The sequence below is a fragment of the Cheilinus undulatus genome, linkage group 6 (assembly GCF_018320785.1).
Source record: "Cheilinus undulatus linkage group 6, ASM1832078v1, whole genome shotgun sequence".
Lineage (NCBI taxonomy): Eukaryota > Metazoa > Chordata > Actinopteri > Labriformes > Labridae > Cheilinus > Cheilinus undulatus.
Genome location: NC_054870.1, coordinates 40,004,403 through 40,022,128, shown reverse-complemented (window position 1 = coordinate 40,022,128; position 17,726 = coordinate 40,004,403).

The window sequence follows — 17,726 nt, the reverse complement described above, 5'->3', positions numbered from 1 at the left end:
GGACACTTAAGTGCATCTGGGAATGGGAATCTCATAAAGGTAGAAGGAATCATGAAGAAAACGGATATGTGAAAATTTTGAAAGAAATCATCAAAAACAGTCAGTAGTAAAACTGGGTCTTGATCATTGCTTTGTCTTCCAATATGACAATGACCCCAAACATACGTGGCTCTTGGTGAAGAACTACCTCCACAAGACCAAAGTAAGCATCACTGGCTGACCTGCACAGAGCCCTGACTTGAATCTCATTAAAAATCTATGGGATGAACTGAAGACCAAAATCCATGGCAGAAGATCATCAAATTTGGAGGAGCTTTAGAGATTGGCCAAAGAAGAATGGGCTGGGATTCCTCAGAAGACGTGTCTGAGACTGTTGAAAACTATAACACAGATCTGCAGGCTGTTATTCAACAAAAAGCAGACACAGCTGACTATTAGCATCAGGGGGCTAATAATCTAGACCCAGACAGTTTTGGGTTTTTGTCATATTATTTTGTCTCTGTGTGCAAAGTGAAATAATGTAAGCGTCCGAAATAAAACTAGGATGTTTGGAAAAGCTGTGAAACAGCACTTGGGAAAAACTTGGGAAAAACTTAAATTTTCACAATTCTCATCAGTATTTATCCAGGAAAGCCTCGTTGAGATAAGGAATCTCACAATAGTGTCCTCGCCAAGACAGGCAACAAAGACAGACATAAAAAAGGAGCACTTAAATCACAGAAAAATAAAATCCTGAGTCACAGAACAGAAAGTCATCTGTCAAAACATCTAGAACCCAATGCATCTTCCTCCAATGCCCTCAATCTTTCTTAAGAAAGATTTAGAGTGACCAGCTCCTCAAGACAAAAGGTCTCCTGTCGCAGATTCCAGGCTGCAGGAGCAGCGTACCTGAAGCTCCTTTAACCCATTTCCAGTCAGACTTTGGGAACAGATCATTTAAGTAAATTTTGTGACTAAGTCTCAGTGTAGACTATAGCTTAAAATCACACAAGTATGATGGAAGCAGGATAAGGATATGTCAGTGACTTTGTCTACAATGGTCAATGAAGGCCAACCAACTTGATCATGCAGAGTACAATGAGTTAAAGACTTAGAGTTTATTATAAACCTCAGCGCCCAGTGGTATACAGTGGCTAGAGATTTAAGACACTGAAGCATGCATGCACACTATAAAACATTACTGTAATCAGAGGTGTAGGAATTTATAAGACAGCACAGACTCAATCACATCATCCTGAGATGTAGAAATAGTAGGAAGATTCAGCGACCTTTTCTTTGAGTTTGAAAACATGTTTGGTTTTGTCAGGACTCAGAACCAATTTTAACTCATGCAGAGCTTCTTGTAGAGAAAAAGGCCTCTTGTAAGCAGCAGATGCTGTGTAGGAGTGGAGCAATAAATGACAGTGTCATCTGCATATACACGAACTTTTGCATTGAGAACATTATGTCTTTTATAATGACATGGTACACAGCATTAAAGGCCTCCGGCAAGTCAATAAAAAGAGCAGCACAGTGTTCCTTATTGTCCAAGGACTCAGTGAAATCACTAATGACTTTTAAAGCAGCTGTTGGAGTATTGTGCTTTTTCCTAAAACCAGACTGACAATCAGATGTAGTCATGGCCAAGACAATCTCATGAAGGTCAAACCGAGAATCAGAATGAGGAAGAAAAGTGATTTAACTAGCTTGAATGTGCCGTTGTTGTTTGTGGTCTGGCAGGCGTTCGTGTTTGTAACCTATTCCACAGAGTGCCCTCTGTGCTTACATTCATGGCAGTGGAAGTGCTTCAGCTATGGGCCTGAGCAGTCGTTGACCCCGCTCTTTGATTTTGCGTGGTCTTCTGCTTTGTGGCTGATGTTCCTAAATGCTTCCACATTCTAATAATGTCACTTACAGTTGACTGTGGAATATCCAGCAGGGATGAAATTTAATGAACTGTCTTGTTGCAAAGGTGGTATCCATCACAGTACCACGCTTGAAGTCACTGAGCTCTTCAATACAACCCATCTATATCACAAACGTTTGCAATGGAGACTGCATGGCTAGGTGATACAATATGATTTAAACTGAATCAAGTGATTTAAACACTTGATTCCAATAATTAACAGGTGTGGCAAAATACCTTTGTCCATGTTATATATGTCCATTTAGATGTCCCTAGCTACAGTCATTTTTCTCCAGGCACAAAATCCCAACCCACGTAAAACAGCTGTGTTACCCACTTTCATAGCATGTCACCCAGACAAAATGTTTAGATGGTTATACAATCTCACAGCATCATCATTTATAGATCTCTTTATTGGCTGAGACAGTGCGAGTAAAAAGGCTGTGTATCTGTTTGTGGTCTGTGGTCCCTCGTGTGCAGGTTTAGTGCAAGTCCAGCCCTGCTGCAGGACGACTGTGTGCCTAAGGTGTCAGCGCACAGCCTGTCAGTTACTGTGTTTCCTCGTGTATGTGTGAAAGTAGTGCGAAATGAGGTTACATATAGGGTAAAGGGTGATGCACTCGACAGCTGTGCTCTGTTGTGGCAGGTGTGATGGAGCTGTATATATACGAGTGCAACACGCCCTCCCTGCAACAGGACATGGGCCGTTCTCTCTCTCTTTCTCTCTCTGTCTTATGCATGGAGAGCTGGCAGCTGTTGTGCAGCTGTTGTTTGTGTGCTTTAGCCACTGGCTGGAGGTTCTGTTGGAGTTACAGTGGGCACTGTTTCTCAGTTTTCTTCACACAGACAGTGTTTCCCGCCAAGCATCAGTCATATTTTTCAAAACTTATTCTAGATTTTTTTTTCTACAGAGAGAGAAATATGTGGCATGAAAACTGACATGACAGCATGGAAAGTTGAAGGTAATTTACAACAACCAACCACCATCAGGCAGACAGGAAGATAAGACGTACAAACTGTAACAGAACACCATAGAAGAAGAAAATCTAGATGTCTACATGACTGAGCCCTCTACATAAACTATTTTGATTTGATTTTTGTCGATCTCAATTTGAGTTGTGCAGATATACAGTAGCTCCCTTTAGAGAGGAAAAGCTGTGTCATAGTTTGAATTTTGCTACACATGATTCCACATTAAATCCAAAATCAGCCATTGTATTTCACTTTATTATTAAGGTGTGCTTTTAATTTAACATTTTCTCATGTTTTTGCACATTAAACAAAGCTCATATTTTGGAGAGGGGTCTTGCTGCATATTCCTGGCAGCCACTCTCACAGACCGTACATCTGAGACGCCGTATATCTCAGGACAGAAATACAGGCCAAGACTTTCAAAATAAAATTAATCTTCCGTTTAAGTATTGTAAGGGTTAAGGTAAGATTAGGATAGCTAAATTTAGGAGGAGGGCTGTCAAAAGATTACATTTTTAAACTGCAATCAATCTCAAGATTTCTGGAGTTAATTGCTATTAATCACACTCTTAGACCTGTTTTTGTGTCATTTTGGATTTTTCTACAGTTTTGAACTAAGGGTAGTTGACTTCCTGTTTGAATACAGACCTTTTATATAGATAGGCCCAAGGTTTTTGACCAGAGAAAAAGGAACTTGTTATTTTGAAGGAAATATGGGAATAATATAAAGTAAAATGTTTAATAACACATAGTGCAGGTGACTGAAATGAGACATCAAGGAGTAGTGGTGGACTTATTTAGCACCACGGAGGCTGCAGGAAGAGGCTGATGTGCTGAAAGGGACAATGAATCATGCGATTTAAAAAAAAATGTAACTTGATTAATTGAGATTAAGAAGTTAAATATTTGACCTGAAAAACCCTATTAAAGCAAGTTTAATAAAGTGCAGTAAACCGTCTGATTACAGGAAAAATGTTTGTCCTCAATGAAAACATTCTAACATAGCAAGCATAGCTTACATAGCGGTGTTAGCTGCATAAGCTACATAGATAACATAGCTAAGTAGCTAAAGCTAGTGCACAAAGCAGTTATGTAAGCTATGTTATCTACATAGCTAAATTGGCTTTAGCGACATTTTCTAATGCTCTCATTGCTAAAGCTAGCATAGCTACATTGGCTTACGACATAACGTTAATTACGTAGCTAGCTGAGCTATGTTAGATTTAGCTAAAGCAACAGAGCTAAAGTGAGCTACAATTTGTGTAACAACTTCCAAAACAGGTCTATACAGATTTAATCCTTTTTCTCTATTCATCTTATTAAATTGCTGTAATGTTTGCAATGTGGTTATTTCATGAGTGTAGCTGCCAGGCTTTGATTTTGAATAAAGTAGAATTTAAAAAATGGAAAAAGGTTTAACCATCAGTTTATGGCATTTCTGTGGAAAAAATGCATCTCAGATGAACGGTCTGTGAGAGTGGCCGTCAGACATGAACGGCCTGAAACAAAACTGTTTTGGGTTTTGAGTTTCTTTTAGACTTTTTTGTCTCAACAGAAATAAAACATATCAGAAAGAAACTTTATGATACAACTTCATGTCTGGGATGCAAAGGGACAAGGGGGACGTTTTTATTTCGAACCTGACCAAAGACTGAGATAGTAGAAACAGAGCCTGGCGGTAAACATAGAATGCAGAGTGGGGTTTGTCAGAAAATAATTTCAACTACTGCCTTACAATGATATGCTCCCATGGGGCATCAAATTACCATACAGTAAAAGTAAGGTGGTGGGTCAAAAAGGCATCACTCCAAGCTAAAATAAAGATTAAAGTCCAGGTGACCTCACAAAATGCAATATAAGCAGAAGTATGCCAATATTTTTTCTCACGTTTTATTGAAATGGTTAAGAGAAAAAAACAACTTTGAAAAAAATTGTTGACTTTGGTCCACGTTAACTCTCCATTCACAAAGAAAAAAGGTGTATTAAACCACATTATGACTCCTAGAGTATGTTGACTGTCTCTCACTGATGATGTATACCAGCTGAAGAGTATTTGATGGTGGAGTTTTCCACTATAACTCAGGGCTTTTGATGGATATTATTGACGTCGTTCTGATACATTTGCTCAGCTTATAGCTTACATAACTGTCCTGTCAGTTCAGCGCTGACATGGCAGTATTAGTATTACGGTCTGTGAAACATATGTGGATTTTAGTGCTGTAGGTCTGAATACACACACTTACACATTGACAGGATCATATACAGCATAATGCATACAGAACGGCTGTTTATCACTCAAGCAGAATGCTAACCTTCATCTGATAAAGCCTTTGAAATCTGTGCCAAAAATCCGGTCCAGGAGAGACATGTGCACACACTCACACAGTCACACATCAAAGACACAACCAAGGCCAGTGTTTATTGATCTCCTGGTTTATTTTAGCTTGTGGAAACCAATGAAACATAATCCAGTTGTATGCTGAGTTTCAGCTGGGTAAAACGATGTATAGTAAGGAAACCATTATAGTAGAGAGAGGGCTGTTGGAGTGGTCATAAGCAGGGGTGTTTTTAAAAATTTTGAGGCCCAAGGCAAAGACCAACAGTAGGTCCTTCCTCATTTGGATAAAAGCAAAAGTATTTTGATGCATCTTTTTTCAACTAGCAAAGCCAGATAACTAGTCAGAAAACCTGGATTGGGGTATTTTCTGCCATTCTTCTTTGCAGTTCCTCACAGGCTCTGTCAGGGTGGATGGGGACAGTTGCTGGACCATCGGTGGACAGCCATTTTCAGGTCTCTCCATATATATTTGATAGGGTTTAAGTCAGGGCTCTAGCTGGGCCACTCTAGGATATTCAGCGAGTTTCCCTAAGCCATTCTTGTCTTAACTGTGTGCTTAGAGTCATTGCAGAGTCATTGACGGGTTTCCTCCAGAAATTGCATTTAGAATTGAGGCTAAAAAGTTCCTTCTTGATTTCTTCAGACCAGAGAATCTTGTTTCTCACAGTCTGATTTACAATCTCCCCAAATTGCTCAGTTTGTACAGGCGACCAGCTCTTGGAAGAGTTCTGTTTGTGCCAAACTTCTTCCATTTGAGAATTATCGAGGCCTTCTAAAGAGAGGTGTGTGGCTTTCCAAATCATGTCCACTCAATTTAATTTACCACAGGTGGACTCCGATCAAGGTGTAGAAAACATCTCAGCAAACATCCAGAGAAATGGGAGGACCTTAGCAAAGTTTCAGGTGTTGCTGCAAAGGGTTAGAATACTTGTACCAGAGATCCTGCGTGGAGATGAAACAAAGTTCCAGAGGGACAAACATCACTGCAGCCCTCCACTGATCTGGAGGTTTATGGCAGTGTGGCTGGATGGAAAACCTCTCCTCAATACAAAACACATGAAAGCCCGCTTGGAGTTTGTAAAAAAGTACCTGAAGGATTCTTAGACTGCGAGAAACAAGATTATCTAGTCTGATGAAACCAAGACTGAACTGTTTGGCCTGAATTCTGAATGTTAAGTCCACCCATCATGTTCCCAAAACCATCTCAACAGTGAATCATGGTGGGGGCAGCATCATGCTGTGGGGGTGTTTTTCAGCAGCAGGGACTGGGGGATTAGCAAGGGTTAAGGGAGAGCTGAATGGAGAAAAATACAGACATATCCTCATGAAACCTGTTCAGCAGCACTCAGGACCTCAGACTGGGCTGAAGATTCATCTTCCAACACGACAACGACCCTAAGCACACGGCTAGGACAACACAGGGGTGGCTTAGGGCCCTAGAGGGGCCCAGCCAGAGCAAAGGCAGTGGAAAATGGCATCCACAGACGGTCCCCATCCAACCTGACTGAGCTTGAGAGGATTTGCAAAGAAGATTGGCAGAAAATCCCCCAATCCAGGTGTGCTAAGCTTGTTGCATCACACTCAGAAAGACTTCAGGCTGTAAATGCTGCTAAAGGTGCTTAAGCGAAGTGCTAAGTAAAGGGCCTTAACATGCATGTCAATGTGATATTTGTTTATTTCTTTTTGATAAATTTAAAAAAAACTCTGTTTCTCTTCGTTATGTTTGGATACTGAATGCATATTAATAAGAGAAAAACTGAATTAAAACAATTGTAGCATCAACCTCACTGGGGCAATGCCTGCTCTTCTGCCACAAATTTGCATGCCATTTTATCATCCACTTATTTAATGTTTTAGTATGTCAATGGGGATCTATCTGACTTTGCTTGATATCAAGACATTTTAGGGGGCTTTTTGAAGGGTTTGAATGTTTCTGCTGGGGGCAGGGGTCCTCTTCAGGGACGTTTTGGAAAATCCAACTCTATTTTTTTGCTGTTTTATTCACTTTTGGCATCTTACTCAGATTCAAAATGCACACCCTGGTCTCAAAATGATTAGATTAGTATCTCATAATAATAATTCCAGTACTTCTTGCTATTTGTGATGGAATATGCTCCCCCTACACACAGGCTGACATAAAAACTCTGTAAAACACCAGATTCTATGGATGTGAACAAATAGAGAGATGAGTGATGTGACACATGAGAAAGCACCCTAGACTAGCAGTTGGGGGTGGAGTTTGCTCCAAGGCACCTCAGCAGTGCTTGGAAGCTTAACTGGCATCTCTCCAACTTCAAGGTCTAATTCCAAACTGAGCCCATCCAGGATTTGAACCAGGGACCCTCTGGTACCCAACCCATGTCCCTCCAGACTGAACCAGTAGCTCTGACAGTCTTCTTATGAAAATAAGAAGTGACAAGCTCCAGATGCTTCTGACTACACAGGAGTGACAGACTGGAGTTTCAGGGAGAACTTATAAAATGGCTCTATATATACATTTATAAGTTTAAATTTGAAGTAAATTATATACACTATGCCCTGATAAAAAAATACTGCATGGTGAAGTCTGGTCAGTGCTTTCCCTGTTTTAGTTTTATTTAGTTTTACAGAGATATGCCCTGGCTGGATTTGCTCAGCAGACTACAACCTCGGTACATGAGCTGTGACCTAGCCACTAGCTCGGCCATCAGCATCACAGTCAGGGAATTTTTTTCTATACCACCTCATTCTCCAAAGGCTCAAAGAGTACAACTGAGAAAAAAAGCAAAAGTGAAACTGAAACAGACCTCAAAGAAGTGTAGTCTTGGCAGTTTAAAATCTCCGAACAACTGTTTACAGCACACAGGCAAAGGAAAACCCCTGCTAGTCCTCATTCCAGTTTAGTGATTTTTCTTTCTGTTTAGAAGCGTGTTTAAAAAAACTGTACTTTCCACAGTCATCTTTACTGGAACAAATAGTCATACTGTGGGAAATAATCTCACCTTTGAATCAATTTAAAATTGACTTTAAAAATATGCTGATAAAAAATAGACTGAAATAGAAATATCACAGCCTCTCAAATATACTTTTAGTATTCATGTAAATCTAAAGGATAATTGCACCAATTTAGGAGATTTAATTTAACCTAATTAGAATAAAAACATCAGCCTAAAAAATAAAAACAGTAGCTTTTTACCAATGTACTAATCGCTGTGCACCGCCAATGAATCAGCCTTATTCTATGTCAGTCACCAGTCAGATCCATCCTGCAAACTTTCAGTCTGATGCACTCGTTCAGGCCAAAGAATACACGGCCCAATCAGTGTCTTTGAAGGAGGCAGTAGCTACAAGCATGGTTTAGTTGAAGCAACTGAAAGCCCTTTAAACAATGGCTGTTGGTGAAAAGGCTGATGTGGGTGAAGCTATAACAGCAGTTTTATCAGAACTGCACATCTGGTTTTTATTGACAGATGAGCAAACCATGGCATGTTTTTTCTTGCTCCGATTGGCCCGTATTGTATGTGACAGACAGAATATTCGCCCAATCACCCTCCAAGATGTTTTTAAAGATCCTGTCCTTCCTAAATATCATGTATGTGATTTTAACCAGATATACAGTCATGTGCATAGTTTGATGCCTGTAAGGCGCTAAGGATTCATCACAGATCCCGATGTGCTACAACCCAGGACTGGAGGAGCAGCCAGAGTCAAGCTTGATACATGTTGACACACGTGTGCCACTCAGCAGCCAAGGTCAAGCTCAACGGCATCTCTTTCCATCCATGCTTTGCATCATTGCAACATCTACCCCTTACTCTACCCAAGGTGGGACTTTGTTAAATTTTTCAACAGATTAATTTCCCATGTCACAGGTCATATGCAAGGACATCCCGCTCAGTGGTACCCACGGACGGCTTACTTGTTGCATCTACACATTATTTCAGCTGTCGTTTCTGGCTCTAACATTTGGTTAAGCTTAGTCTGCTTACAGGAAAAAGTCTTGTCCTCCAACATTCCAACACTGCTAATGTAGCTAAGGCCATAGCTAACAAAGCCATGTTAACTACATAAATAGTGTAGCTACAAAGTTAACATAGCTAAATCTAGAGCTAACAAAGCTACATAAGCTACAAAGGTAATTAAGCTAGGTTAGCTAAGTAAGCTCTGAAGGTAACGTAACCACAGCATGTAGGTAATGTAGCTACATAACAGCTAACGCTAATGAAGTTCATTAGCATTGTAGACAACATAGTGTAGCTATGTATATAATGAGATCATATAGTGCAATGCTAAGCTAATATAGCTTAATCAGTTACTTGAGTTATCTAAGCGACAAAGGTAACATAACTACATGCCTAAATGAGCTAAAGATAAAGTTAACAAAGCTACATTAGCCTATGCTATGTTTGCTAAAGCTAGAAGAAGCTGTGAAAACAGAAGTCTGATTTAGCATTGTTATTTTTAGCTAAAGCTAATAGTTATAGCTTCATTGGCTTTATGTAATGACATCAATTGTGTAGCTAGTGAAGCTAAGTTAGCTTTAACTAAAGCTAAAAGTCTACAGCTTCATTGGCTTACATGATGACGTTAACTGCGTCGCTAGCAAAACTAAGTTAGCTTTAGCTAAACTAATAGCCTATAGCTTCATTGGCTTACATAATGATGTTAGCTGTGTAGCTAGCAATACCTAAAAGTTCTGCACAGTACTTGATGTGAAATATTTTCCATGGCTTGGATATGTGAGACTATCTATCTGGCATGTCAGGTTAGCATACTGCAGTACTGCATTAGTCCACTCTAAAAAGAAGTCAGCTAGTCTGTGTTGGGACACGACAGAGTGGACAATGATGGGTGAGGCTTCAAAGAGAGAATGAAGGGGAAGCTGAATAATAATATTTATTAATACAATTTATTTACAACAATATTTTATTAATGAAGATAGAAGATATATCTTTATGTAGGGCCATCATTTAAATGTTTCCCTTATTCTGGTCCTCAGTTGAAGTAAAGACATAAAGCTGTCTGTAGTTTAGCCTCTTATAGACCTAACAATGAACCTGGACTGTTGTGTGTGTTGAATAACTTATTTTAATATTGCTCATAGTTTAACTGTCCCAGCACCTGATGCCGCCCTGCACCCAGTCAGAAAACTGCAGGACAGGTGCAGACAGACTGAAAACACACCCCTGACAACCACGGTACATATGCAGAAGGAATCAGTGGCTCGCTATGAAGAGGAAGTGTTTTGAGCTGTGCTATGTTGTTAACGAGAATGTGTGTTTATCACCCGGCACCACTGAAGAGCAGCTGTTCTACACGGAGAAACCAAGCGACTGTGTGATCCTCTGACGAACTATGAACCTCAATGAATGCAAGTTATTTCAGGTGAGAAATACAATCCACTCTGCACAGGGCTGTTATTTAGTGCTTGAGCTTAATGATGCTGTTTTAAGGACAATAGGGGAGACTGGGGGCTGTTAGAACACATTTATCTGAGTTACTAATATGAACAAGACAAATTTCAGAGCAGACAATTAGACCAAAACAATTACTCTCTTTGAACACACACCTGTCTTCCCTCTCACGGCCGTCCTCCTCAACATTCCTGCCCCACCCTGCTCACCAGAAAGTGCCAGTGGGATAGAGAGTGACAGGCAAGTGGTGATATACATCTGCAAGCAACGCTGCATCTTAGAGTTGAGTCAGTTATTGTCTGCTTGACTCCTCAGGCCTTTAAAGGTCTTTTCTTTAATGGCAACACTCCATCATTATGCCCTAAAAACAGTGACCCTGAGTAGGTGGGCCTGTCTCTCTTCTGCTATGTGGTTGCGGGGCAATCAATAAGAGAGGATTCAGAAGAGGAAAGAAGAAGACTTTTTACAGTTATCTCTCGTCACAGCTGTCCCCTGCCTTCCCTTCTAGCTGACCTGTTGTAACAATGCTGCGTTTTGTCTGGTGTATTCCCCTCATGACAGCAGTTTTTATGTTACTTTATGAACAATAAATACGTGACTCAGCCCCATTTATGATTCGCAAACCTTGAGCAAAGCTGAACTTTGATTCTGTTGAAGTTAAACTTAATCACTCTCATTGCACTTTGTGGCACTCTCCAATTTGTATCAAAACCCTGTCAATTATTTGTTTACATCTCTGATCCATGTACCGTTTGCTCATCTCTAATAATTCAACAAATCATCAGTTTAAAGGCCTCTCCTAAGGTATGAAGGTTGTGAAGCCATCCCTTTTCCTACTGAAATGATTTGCTAAATATCTTCTTAAGATTCACCTTTGGCAACTGTGCTTTCATTCTGTTCAGTTCATGAATGGTTGAGTTTTCTCAAGCTGTTCTTATAAATTAATTTGATCTCTCAAAATGTGTTGTGTTTCTTAAGTTTTCCTTCACTTAAGGTTTTATTACATGTCCACTACTGTGTGATGCCTCCTCTGTTGGGACAGGAATACATGCTAAGACGTTCTAAATAAAACTATATAAACTTGTGGTAAACTTGAGGTATGGGTAAGGGTAGCAAAGCACAAAAGTCAAAAACCTGACCTGCAAAACCTGATTGCAAAACACTTATAAGCTGAATTAATAGTCTGATTACAGAGAAAAGTCCTCCATTAAAACACTCCAACCCTGCTAATGTAGCTAGGGCCATAGCTAACAAAGCTACATTAGCTAGATAAATAGTGTAGTTACATAGCTAACATAGCTAAATCTAGAGATAACAAAGCTACAGTAGCTATGTAGACAACGTAGTTACAAAGCTTAATCTAAAGCTAATGAAAGTATGTGAACTACGTAAGCTCTGTAGGCAATGTAGCCACAGTACGTAGGTAATGTAGCTACACAACAAAGGCAAATGCTGGTTAAGTTTGTTAGCTTTTTAGACAACATAAGTAGAGTAGATATGCATCTAATGAGCTCATACAGTGCAATGTTAAGCTAATATAGCTACATTTGCTACATAAGCTACTTTGGTTATGTTAGCTACATAGGTAACATAACTTCATACCTGACTGAGCAAAAGATAAAGTAAAAAAAACTACATTAGCCTATGCTATGTTTGCTAAAGCTAGACCCGTTTTAGAAGTAGTTATGAGAACAGAAGCCTGATTTAGCATTTTTAGCTTTAGCTAAAGCTAAAAGCCTATAGCTTCATTGGCTTATATAATGATGTTAACTGTGTAGCTGGGGAGGCAAAGTTAGCTTTAGCTAAAGTAAATCGCCTTTAGCTGCATTGGCTGACTTATTTACTGTTTTATTCATGAAATGTTTGCAGTGTTATTATTTCATAAATATAACTGCCAGACTTCTTTTTTTATGAATAAAGTTTAATTAAAAGCGTACCAACCGATAATGTACCCTCTGTTTTGACACAGTAAACGCCTCACAGTAGTGGTCTGCAAGTGGGGGCATCTGAGATGTGTCATCTGCAGCCAGATCCCCCTCAAGTTTTTACAAAGTACCCCAGTCCCTCCTTTTGACCGAGCAGTGTTCTTAACTGTCCAGAAACTGAAAACCTCATGGAGGCATGTAACTGCCAGGCAATAGTTCTATTCCAGTTATGTTACTGCTATCCTTGTAAAGCACTTTATATTTTTTCTGGAGAGTGCTAAAAAAATAAAGGTTATTATTATCATCAAAATAAAGAAAAATAAAAACAGGTGGATTGATGACTGCTTCCAAAAGTACAAGGAGACAAAAGATAAATCAGTCTATATTTCTGAGTTTCCAAAGCTAAAACTTTCCCCAGAGACTTCTAAAAGAAGACGGTGTGCTTCCTAAGTGAAGTCCCTGAATCTTTATTTTACTCCGAAAAGATCCTTGCTTTGGGGGAAGTACAGCGGTTCTGTCTTGCAGCAATAAACTTTTCTGATTGGTGGAGTATAAATGTATCTTTTTCCAAATGAGTAGTCTAGTTTAACCTCGTCTTTATGGGGTCTGTGACCTTGAAAGAGAGGAAAAACAGAGCTGGAGAAACCCTTTAATGCCTGGAAAAGAAGCTCTAGAAAATTCTAGCACTTTAAATGGAAGTGAGTATTTAAGTCCATGAACAGACCAGCTATAAAACTATGAACAGTAAAAGGTAAAGTGAAAACACCAGTTAACTCTTCTTAGTGAGTGTTATTAGTGGGTGGGCTATGTTAGACGGCAGCTGAACTTTTCCGATCCGTCCATCTATCCATTATCTGAACCACTTACCTCATTCAGGGTCACGGAGGCTGGAACCATTCCAGGCTGAGGGAGAGCAGGGGTACACCCTTGACTGGTCCGGTCGTCAGTCAATAACAGAGCTGTAATATAAAGACAAAAAGAAGCAGTCACACAAACACCTACGGGAAATTGAGATCCACCAATCAGCCTAAAGACCATGGCGTTGGACTGGAGAGAATCTACAGTCTGAGAAGAACACTCAAACACAGAAAAGGCCCTGTCTGATCGCAATTCAAACTAATAACCTTCTTGCTGTTTGGTGACACTTTCAGAAGATTTTGATGATAAATATCTGCTGAAATTTCACTTATGTCGATGGTCTTCCAGGTTTTTAAAAACAGTTACGATATGAACAAAGTGTGTAGCCAGCCATGTGTGTGGTCATAATGTTTTGGCTGATTGGTCTGAGTGAAAAAGGACTCAAATGTTGAGCTAAAGTACATGCAATGCTTAAAGAAAGGTGATGAATGATTGTATTTTCTGTAGGTTAGCATTAACATAATATTTGGCTTTTAGTGATATCTCTTTTCCAGTAAATTTCTCTGAACATACTCAACTGATATCTGGTAAACTGTCACTACTTATGCTTCTAGAGGCGCTCCCCTGGACACTGCTTTAACCTCTACTCAGAGGTGAGGATTTAATGCAGCACACGGATGCTGCACCATAAAACCCTTATACCCAATAAAACTGCTGTAAAGGTTCACAAAACTCCCACTCAGCGTTCACTGGTCGGATGTGGTTTATGAGTCAGAAAATAAGAAGAAGCAGCACCTGCTCTGAGTCAAGGTGACATTAACTAGCAGAAGGGTTGTTGCACATTGATTTGATCTGTCACATGACCTGCTGAGGGTTTTTTCTCACTCTGGTGATGTGTAATTAATTATTATACTGGCTAAATCTCCAGCAGACACTGTCATGTCAGCTGAGGTTATTTCTTTTCTTGTTTCTTACATCGACAAAAAGAGAGAGAGAGAGAGAGAGAGAGAGAGAGAGAGAGAGAGAGCAAACACCTGGGACAATCAAGGCTAAGAGCATGGGCCCAGATGTTGCAAAGTAATCAGACTGAAGCTGATCAAAATGAATTAAAGGAATATTTCAAATATTTGAATTTATCTTACCAGGAAAACCTCTCTGAGATCAAGTGTGTCAAGGCCACGACAGGCAGTAGCACATTTCAATCAGGAGAGACTTAATACAAGTGAATATTACGCTATTTTACTGGTTTGGAAATGAGAAATGTCTTGGGTGAATAGACTCCATCATGATGTCTTCATGTACCTGAAGAGGTAGTGAGGCTGACAGCAGGATAGGATACGCCCCCAGAGTTCAGACACTGATGGTGAGGTGCGACTTCTGAGGAGCTTGAAAGGAATGTGGAGTGGAAAACCTGGACCTGGGTACAGATGAGATGTGATGGAGGTAGCTGGGGTGGAGGAGGGTTGCAGCAGCAGAAGAGAGGAGAGCAGATTTTAAAATATGACAGCAGCAGGAGGATTGGATCGAGGGAGGTAGTGGCAGAGTGGGTTTGGTTTAGAGCTTAAGTGAGTAGACACTCATACCAGCTGATTACCAGAGCAGGAAAATAGAGACGTGTGAATGAATGATAATAAATCAAAGGATGAATGGAAATGAAACAGTCTTCCTGCTTGAACTTCCACTAAGCTTCATTTAACAGTAGACATAAAACATAAAAACATTCTTTACAGAAAATCTTTAAACATTTACAACCTGATGCATCTTCCTCCAACAACTTCAATCTGCTTTTGAAGATTAAAAGAGACCAGCTCCCCAGACTCAAAGTCTCCTGCAGCAGATTCTGCAGGAACAGTGTCCCTGACAGTCCTTTTCACATTTCCAGACTAGAAAGCTTTGTGACTGAGTCAGAGCAAAGAATGAAGCTTCCAGAAATTTTCACATGAATAAACATTGTATCAACAAATCCACAGAAAGCTCTTAGTCCATTTATTCCACTAAGTTTTCCTAAGATACCAAGTGTATTTTGTTCGTTTTCTCAAGATTCTGAGTTATTTTTTAGTTGTAGTTTTTTTTGTTGATTTGGTCGATATCTCAGGAAAGCAACTCACAACTTATTAAAATGGAAAATCTGCTTATCATCTCTATAGGAGCTTAGTTTGGCCCCAAAAAATCCAGCCTGACCCTACCCAAGCCCATGCACATTTTTCCACCTTAGGTTGATCCAAACCAAGCCATGCTGATTAACTTTTCCATCACCAGTTTGGCCGCACTGGGCTATGTTGAATGTCCCAGAATGGTCCTGCTCTGTGGCAGGACCAAAGCATGCCAGCATGGCCTCCAAGCCCACCATGGTGGTGTCACAGCAGTTCGTAATCATTCTGGGACACCTTGCAGTTGTGTTTAAGTAGCACCAAACTTTGATTTACTTGCCACATTACCAGTAGAAGAAGAAGAAGAGGAAACTTTGAAGAAGAAACAATAGACAGCTCTTGAACAAAACAATGATTACTGAAGAGCAGCTATTTAACGTCATCGACCCAAAACACCATGTCATCAGCTCTAGACCCGCCCTCAAACACGTAGCTCTGTTATGGTGGAAAAACGAATCCCCTGACACGCTGCCAAGTCAAATCAAGAAGAGCCAAGCCGCCAGTCCCAACCCATTTACTAGATTTATGGGCCCATGCCTGATTTTAACCAATCACTTTTTTAGAAAGACATAATACACTGAGTTTTCAACCTGGATTTGAACCCTACCCATGGCTCCTTTCCAGCATGTCAACCGCACTATCCCTCCAAAAAAGGCACAAAGCACAGGTTAAATCAAAGAAAGAAAGATGGAGCATGGGATAAGGTGTCTATGTGCCACTTTTGAAGTTCTTCAGGTAGCAAAATCAGATTTCTCAAAATTAGGATAAGGGCTTTTTCCAATTTCTCAGGACGTGATGTGCGGACAAACTCAAAATTGGACTGTTAGAAAGCCTGATCAATGTGGTCATAAATAGTTTTTTACTAAATAGGTTTTCTTTATTTGCAGTTATAAATTTGCACTCATTGCTGCTAATCATATGACTGTTCTGGGATTCCCCCTGGTCTTCCACATGTCTACATGGAAAGCAGCAAACAGGCACACTGCACGTTCTTGCCTTTCCTGTACCTACAAGGAAAGCCTAGGGCAGAGAGAAAAGTAGCAAAAAGGCCAGAGTAGAGAAGGCATCAGTGACAACACAATGACATTGATAAAGTCAGAGGCAGAATGGAGGAGGAGCTGGGGTGGAGGAGGGTTGTAAAAAGCAACATAGTGTAGCCATCAGCTGAGGAGGGCTTGCGTGAGTTCAGCAATGTCAACTAAATGGCAGTGCTTGACTGCTAAATTTATCTTAACATGTAAGAGGTTTTTTTATCTAGATGGGTTTGGTGTGCCTTGAAATTTTGGCTTGATTGTAGGTATGCCTTGGGCAAAAAAAAGGTTAAAAATCACCGATGTAGACTAACACTTAGCCGATCCTGGATAGCAAAGACATTCAACATTCTTTCTGTTTCCCCCTCCATCTTTTCTCTTTGCTGACAGAAAGCTGTTACAGACATCACACAGGTGTTCATTTCTCATGTTACCATGGCAGCACCTGGCATGACTTGGCTGATGTGACAGAAATACTGGTGCTGTTACCCTCATACGGACTTGTGTGGTTTATTCAGCATTTTTCTCCGCAGGCTTCTGTCCTGCTTTATCACAGTCATGCTACTCTTCTTTATGCAGAGACAGGACAGGTAGGATTTCATGCAGGTGGCTGTAGTGCAGTGTTTCCTCTTTAACAATGGGTCCTAATGAGACTGATAGCTCTGACAGGTACACATGAACACATTACATCCCACTACAGTGACTTACTGTTAAAGCCTTCTTGTAAAGATAATGATATGCCAGGATGGGTGCAGATGGGATTATGATGCATATGTATGTTGAGATTATATTGTCTGTAAAGCAAACACGTCTCCCTCCATACTGCTGTAACTGATTCTACTTCTGAAAGAATGTCTATTGTTGGTGTTGAAATCAGTACTTTCACTTCTAAAGAAAGCTTTAACCAGAGTAACTGTACTCTTACTTGAGTACTATACTCTTGTACTTCTTTCATCTCTGCTGACCACAAAGTAGCACATAGAGAGAGAATAATTACATCAATCCAAAGCCACTGTTGTACACAGCAAAAACCTGAGTGTTGATACCTCAGGGTTTAACATTTCAGAGTTGATTTGAGCTCTTTCCTGAGTGAAATGGTCTTCGGTGTTGGAATTATTTGAGATTCAGCTGACCTAAGCTCTGCCAACTGCCATTGGGGGGGTGTTTGGGAGGA